The following is a 7,900-nucleotide window of genomic DNA, read 5'->3' as shown; positions in this document are numbered from 1 at the left end:
TCAAGTAATGCGTTTAAGGCGGTGAATAAAAATAAAAAGAAAGAAGTTAATTACGATGCGCTACTCCTACTCCTAGCTAAATAGACTGAGTAATTGAAGTTTGACTATGAGAATTGATAAAGATACGACAATTGTTAATGCGTAATGAAATGCATGGAGGAATGGGGTTGGGGGATAAAATTTCACCAATCGTTAAGTTGATTGCAAGGGTAATCCCAGCTCTCACACTAACGCATCGCACACCTCTCGGTGGTCAGCCACATGCTTATATCTCTATAATGCGGTTGCGTTGAGCATAAAATTATTTCTATCTCTATGAATGCTACTTACTTTGCTTAGTGAGTTCCACCACTTACCCTTTCGAGCAGTTGGTTATAGCTACTCTACTCATAGACAAGCACTGCGATAACCTCGCACTAAGCAAAGAGGATTGACTCACTATACTCATGCAACGCACACCTTTCAGTGGTTTGCTACATGCGTCATATCTCTATGTCGCATGATTGAGTATACGATAACTCTTATAATCTGCACTTAACTCAATACGATGAAAGTAAAAGATGACAAAGTAGAAGATGATGATGGAAATGGTGTTGAAGGAACTAAAGAAATGCATTGATTACAAAATGTATTAATGTCTTAAACCAAAATGTAATACAATACAGAGGTAAGAAGAGAGATGGAGGGTTAGATGTAGGCAATCTCTTGCTTCCATTAGATGTGTGTCAAGGCTTTCGGTGGTGCATGGATGGGCGGTGGAGTAGTCTCTCTCGAGCTCTATCTCCAGCGAAGCTCCGGTCATCAATTGGAAAGGGTTATGGGCATGAAGAACTCTCAAAGACTGTTTGCTCATGCTATCATCTGTGATCATAAGAATCTGCCTAAAGCAGAGACTTGGATGCTTTGAATTTGGGCTCCAAGGCTCTATTTATAGAGCTCAAATGCCGACAACATTGGTAATTCCATGCTGAATCTCTGCCATCCTTGTCGCGATGGGTAAAATGTCATCATGACCTTATCTCTTTGACACTCCTGAGATATGCGTCATGATTGTGTCTTCTAAAGTATCAACGCATCCCACCCACTTTGTGATCATCCTCTATCATGGCTATCACTCTGTAGTTGTAGCATTCCATGCATGCGATCAACTTTGCGATGGTCTCAGATCAACGCATGCGATCAATTCCTACGATAACTACAAAAATAGACATTTTGATGCTAGATTACGCATGATATAGGGTTAGCGGAGATTTTCAATGTTGATCGATGCAAGCTCATTTTTTCACATGAATTCTTAACAAAGTTAACGCATATTCTGCTCATCAACCCTCGTAATTCTAAGTAAAAGGCTACAATAGTTGTATTTCTACAAGCTATCAGCCCTCTCCAAATGTGACTGGTAATTCTATGCTTTCCTCTAGTTGTATTGTCTCTCCTCTAAAATCCTCTAATGGAGTTATGCATCTTTGTAGCTATTTTCTATCCAATCCCATCTTGATGAAGACTTCTAAGGTTAGTACATCTGTTGAACTCCCTTCATCAACCAACACTAAAAAAATCTTTACATTTGCTATTACCAAGGTAATAATTAGTGCATCATCTGTTGTCTGTGTTTGGTTCATTCTTAAGTCGGTCGAGCTCTTGAAAACTCCCTTAACTATCCATTGCGAATTAGGGCTTCAATCTCGTCTTTTAACTGCATGCAATCCTTAGTCAGATGGTCTGGTATCGATGGAAGAAATAAAATCTTTGTTTTGTCCCTATGATGTAAGCCTATTTTCATTTCCTCTAGTTCTCTCAGGAGGTTCATGTGCTTTATTTTCCATAAATATATGTTCTATTGGGAGTGTGGTTGGAGTGTACTTCTCAAATCTTGGAATATTGTTAAACTTTGTCTAATTTTGATCGTCCAGTCTACGTTGCATGATCTCTAACTGTACTATTTCGATTGTCTTATCCCTCTCCCGAGGCCGAGGCGGAGGTGACCATTTTCTCGACTCATCTGTTCTTTCTTTTGATCATATTAATTCCTCTTCGCTCATATACCTTTGTACTCTAATGACCAGCTTGATATAGGTTTTTGTTGTTGGGAATGGTGTCCTAAATCTCCTTGTAATCTCGTAGTTTGTAATTTCTCTTCGCTCATATTCCTTTGTATAATCATATTGTTGATAATAAAATAAGTATTATTTTATCAGCATATACTTAATCCAATAAACTAATATCTGAGGTTATTTCATGTAATTTAAACAAGTATGTAGAGACATACAAGTGAATCTTGTTTAAATAATAACCTAAATGCTCTGTAGTAGGTGAATAAGGCTGGGTACCTTATATTGGTAACACTACGGATATGACCCATTTTGTAGGTGTTATAAGTGTTGTAAAGTGCTACAAATGATCTGATCCTGATCATTCATGTTGAGACATGCGATTGAGGGTATCCTATACAAAGAGTGTGTATAAGACCAGACCACGAAATGATTAGTCTCTTTACATAACACCACTAATAATAGAGACTTACATTTCACTAGGATGATCATAGGTGACATAACCTGAATCCTGAGTGAGTTGTGAACTCTTGTTCATGAAGGCGGTCTTTTGATTTATATAGGTGAGAGTGGCTAGATTGTCAACTCAACAAGCATACCATTTTGGGGATTCGTCTGACTGGGGAGCTGGGAACACAGCTACACAAGACAAAATTCACTTCTTCCCCGATGTAGGAGTAAGTAAATAAATTGCTCCTTTAAGGGTTGATTCTGGGTCTTGAATATAGTGGCCACACCCTTTCTTGGCCCGAGAGAGACTTGATCATAGTGGGACTATGACTTATTATTCATTAGAGGGATCAGTGGTACTTAAGGAGTTAGATATAACTACAGGGGCAAAACGGTATTTTGGCCTAGCTGTACTTACAAGCAATTTGTGAAGGGTCATTGCACTGTTGATTGGTTATATTTAATGGACACAGAAATTTATCTGTAGTGCAAAGAGTGCAACTGTCGGTCTTTAGTGGAGTGATCGGCAGTTAACGGATGTTGGGTAATTTAATTAAAGAGTTTCATTAATTATCCTAGTACCGTTGGAGCTTCAATCTATAGGTCCATAATGTCCCCACTGTAGCTCAACAGGGACTTAATCTTTGGATTAATTTGAAGTGTTCAAATTAATTAAGGGAATTAATTATATATGACATTAATTATAATGTATTTGATACATTATATATGAGAGGAACTTGAATATGATTCAAATATCAATTATATGAATGAGATTCATGTAATTAAATATAAAGATGTTTTATATTGAGAGAAATAAAATATTTGGATGTTATCCAAATATCATTTAATATAGATGAGATTCATATAAGTGAATTTAATATAAATGTGATTTATATTAAATTTCCTGTATAGTTGAGAGAGAATGAAATCTATAGTTTATATTGTATTTGATGCAATATAAAACTATATGCTATATGTTATATTTGATATTATTATTATTATTATTATTTTATTAATTTATTTGGAATTAATAAAATAGGAAGAAGTTATAACTCCCTCGCCACATTCTTTCAAGAAAACTAACGTGTGATTAAAGAAGTTGAAAGGATCATCTTCTTCTTCATTTCTCATAGAGAAGAAGTGTTCTCTCCAAGAGAAAAGTTCTCTGTAGAAACATCCTTCTCATCCTCTCCACCTCCTTCCTTCTTCCAAGTATTCTAGCAAAGCCCATAACTCTTTCTTGAATCCTTTAATCCCAAAGAGAATATAGAGGGTTCTTAAGTGATGGTGTTCGTGCATGAAGAAGGAGATCCGTGAGGAAGGAGTTCCGTTCGTGGCTTGTACGAGGGATTCCTTGAAGAAAGAATTCTTCAAAGGTAAGGGTTTCTGAAACCCTTTGTATTTGTTTTTAAGCATGTTGTAATTTTATGTAAATTCATATCTGCTTGTTGTTTTACTGTAAAACTTTATGTTCAATAAAAAATGGAATTTGGAACGATCTTTGCTTCCGCTCAAAGGATTTTTCTGAAAATTTCTTTCAATTGGTATAAGAGCCAAGTTGTAGGTTCCTGATTCCAAACTCCATTCATTTTATTGAATTGTTTTACCATAATGGTGGATTTTATAATCTGCATTGCGTTTATGTGATAAATGTTTGTGGATGTATTGTTGATGGATGTTTCGGGATAGAAATCTCAGTTTTAGGCTTTTTTTAAATTTACAAAGTTGGTTTGTAAAGGGCCCTTACATTTTTGGGCATTAACATTGCAATCGAGTCTGTAAATTTGTTAGTTTTGAGTCGCTCGTGAAGCTTCAAAGACGGGTTGCAGATCGGAGTTTCAATGGAGAAGATGAAACAGCGGTTACCGCATCGTGTAGCTAGAGCTAAACGATCGGATAGCTTTTGTTATGCAATCGTGTAGAGTTTGTTACACTATCATTTAGCATTTGCTAAATAATTGCATAGCTAATGTTAGGCGATTGTGTAGGTTTTGCTACATGATCACGTTGTGTTGGCTACATGATCGCATAGGTGCTCGCTTGCTGAACAATCATGCAGTATTGCCTACTCGACGCATGCTTGTGTGCTACACGATCGCGTAGACTATCATGCTCATCACATAGTCATTAGCTATGTGATCGCATAGTATTTGATACTCGATGCATGGATGCTTACTACACGATAGCGTAGACTTTCATGCTCATCGCGTAGTCATTAGCTACGCGATCGCATAGAGTTGCTTACTCAACGCATAGTTGCTCGATGCTTGGTGCATTTGCTACACAATTAACTATAAGGTGTTCTTTGTGAAGCGGTTCGAGGTGAGCAGTTCAAGACCCAGTTCATTTGTTTCGAATCGGTTGACTCAGTTCTTGTAATAGTTAGCCTTTTAATTCCTTGTTTAGAGAGTTTCTATCCCGGTCCATCAATTTTTAGTAAAAATATACATGTGATGTATGTTTTTATTTTATGCATAATGTATGCCATATAGTTTTAAAACCCACCAGAGGTCATGCATTTATTTTCATGCATCATTTTATATTATAAGTGTTATAATATACTAGTATGCATGATTTAAGTTACATAAAGCATGCTCATGCATCATATAATATAAGAGTTATAGTATATGTATACATGCATTATAGTGTTGGGAATGTCCTAAAACTCGCAGTTCGTAAATTTCGTGATAAACATTCTATTTATCAATAAAATATTGTTGAGTATTTTATTCAATAAAGTTGTTGATATTGCATTCTATTATGAAAATCCAATAAATAAATCCATGGCTATAATATAGATACTTTAACTTTATGTGGTGACATAAATATGATCAAATTATAATATATAGCCTGATTTTTTATTATTAAAATTGAGAATAGGGAACAAAGGAGAAATTCAAGGGTAGGGGAGAGGAAGAAAGTGAAATGTATGAATGAGGGAAGAGGAAAACAATAAATAAGTCGTCGATAGTTGATGGTCAAGAGCGAACGACTGACAGTTTTTATAAGTGTCAATTTAACCTCTCCATTATCTATTGCTTCAAAAAGCAATATGTGAAATTGATAATTGTATCAATTAAACTCCTAAATTTTCATAACTTAAATCAATTTAGACACTCAATTAGAGCAGAAGTGAAGATGTTATTTCGCCTATCGAGAGAAGGTTGGAAGAATGCGTTAACTAAAGCGAGAAGTATTTCCAGAGATGGAAACAACCTTGCATTCATCATGTTCATCTCTATTTCGGAAGAACATGCAAATCTATAAGGAACTTCCTAAGCCAAATAGCTGATAACGGGCAGAAATGCACGTTATTAAAGTGCTATGTTCTTAAACAATGTTGGCTTGCGTTGATAAAATATGTTATATTGCATGAAATCCTAGTATATGCATACTATATATTATAACTAATTATAACATACTTTCAATGCATGCTGCATGCTTCCTATGGAGGGATTTTAAATCTACATGGCATACATTATGCACATACAAGATTTAATTTAATTATAATATACATTCTACAACAAATTGCGCTACACGAGGCAGAATGCTAAGCGATGGACGATGACGTTAAGCAATGAGCGGATGCGTTAGACGATAAGGCGTCAGCGCTAAACGATGGTCGCGGTAGCTAAGCGATAGGCTATGTGTGAGATCGTTAAGAGCTGCATCTCATGCAGTGATCTTCTTTACATGTTCACCTGCAATAAATAAGGAAGATTGGAGTGGAATTGAGGCATGCATTCAAAGAGATTTTAGAGAAAATTTCGTGTTGAAGATCATGAAGATATTATTTTTGGGAAAGAGATTGCTATAGATGTGTCTACCTAGTTGAGATATCTTGGTGCTTCTACTAATTCTAACTTTTTATGTTCTTGTATTTTACTTTTTTGTTTCGTTGTATTTTGAGCATTAGCCATTTTTCAATTCATCAATGAGTGGCCTACTGAAGATTTGTAGATCAAATTCGTGGAGATCAGCAAGGGATTGAAGGAAATCTATAAAGGTTATACATCTAAAACCCTTTTTACTTGAATCTCGTGTTTTAGTATGCTTGTGACTCAAATTAAGTGTAATTAGAGGGAAAAAAAGGTTTTAAAAAAAAAGGCAAAAAAAAGCCAAAAAAAAAGGTAAATTCAGTTAGGAAGGAAGGAGAGAGAGAGCGCATTAAATTGTCGAAACCTACAAATTAATTACACACACGAAATCCCTCACTAATCCCATCTTCTTCCTTTCTTTCCCCTTTCCTTTATATCCCAAAGTCCATTGTTTTTTTTTTAAAAAAAAAGTCTTAGAACACCCTCAAATCTGACATTATAAAAGTGTTCCTGGACTTTTTTCAGATAGAGGCAATAAACAAAAATGTTAATGTGAATGTATGGAATTCAACTTAAATATACGCTATTGGAGCTGGAATTACCGCGGCTGCTGGCACCAGACTTGCCCTCCAATTGATCCTCGTTAAGGGATTTAGATTGTACTCATTCCAATTACCAGACTCGAAAAGCTCGGTATGGGATACACATTCATTAGACGACTCTAAAAACTATCCTAGGCCATAAAAAATTGGCAGAATAGACAAAAATCAATGACTGAAGAAGATAAAAGAGCTTGGATCAAAGAGATAGACTGTATAGACCTCTTAAGTGCACTAAGAGCTCAGTTAACTTTTATATGTTTTTAAAATGTTAATTTTGATTTTTTATCCCTATAAACTTTAAAAAAGTGTCTTTTTTTAGTAACTCATTCATTTGTATTTATATTTGATAATTTCAAATATTTCCAAGAATTCTTTGATTAGAGTTCTTCCCAAATTTAAATTTGAAAAAGACAAAGTTTGTAATGCTTTTCAAATGGGTAAGCAAACTAAGTCCTCTTTCAAATCTAAAAATGTGATATCTACAACTAGACCCCTTCAACTATTACACATGGATTAAGAAAAATAGTTTTTCATTTTCATTCAATGCTTCACGCATCAAGTAATCAGAGATTGCTTGTTGAGAGACTAGACGATAGACTATCGAGTTCACTATACGATAGTGCCTATTACTGCACGATTGAGTATCAAGTCTATACGATAGACTTCTTCCTTCTGTTGCCCTAATAGAAGTGAATGAGTGAATTCCTTTTTGTGTAGCTATGTCTCAGCTCCCCATCAGGAGAATCCCCAAAATGATAAGCTTATTGAGTCAGTAAATCTAGCCACTATTATCCATACAAATCAAAGGACTGCCCTCATAGGCAGAAGGTATAGCTTGAGAGCCTATACGATAGTAGCTCATCTAAACGATCGAACACTAGCACGTAAACGATTGCATGCATGTCCCTAAACGATCGCTTAGCTTTCCTAAATGATCGCATAGCGGGCTACGTTTTCTAAACAATCGTCTACCTTTTAT

The sequence above is a fragment of the Benincasa hispida genome, chromosome 8, assembly GCF_009727055.1.
Source record: "Benincasa hispida cultivar B227 chromosome 8, ASM972705v1, whole genome shotgun sequence".
NCBI lineage: Eukaryota > Viridiplantae > Streptophyta > Magnoliopsida > Cucurbitales > Cucurbitaceae > Benincasa > Benincasa hispida.
Note: the sequence above shows the minus strand (reverse complement) of the source record.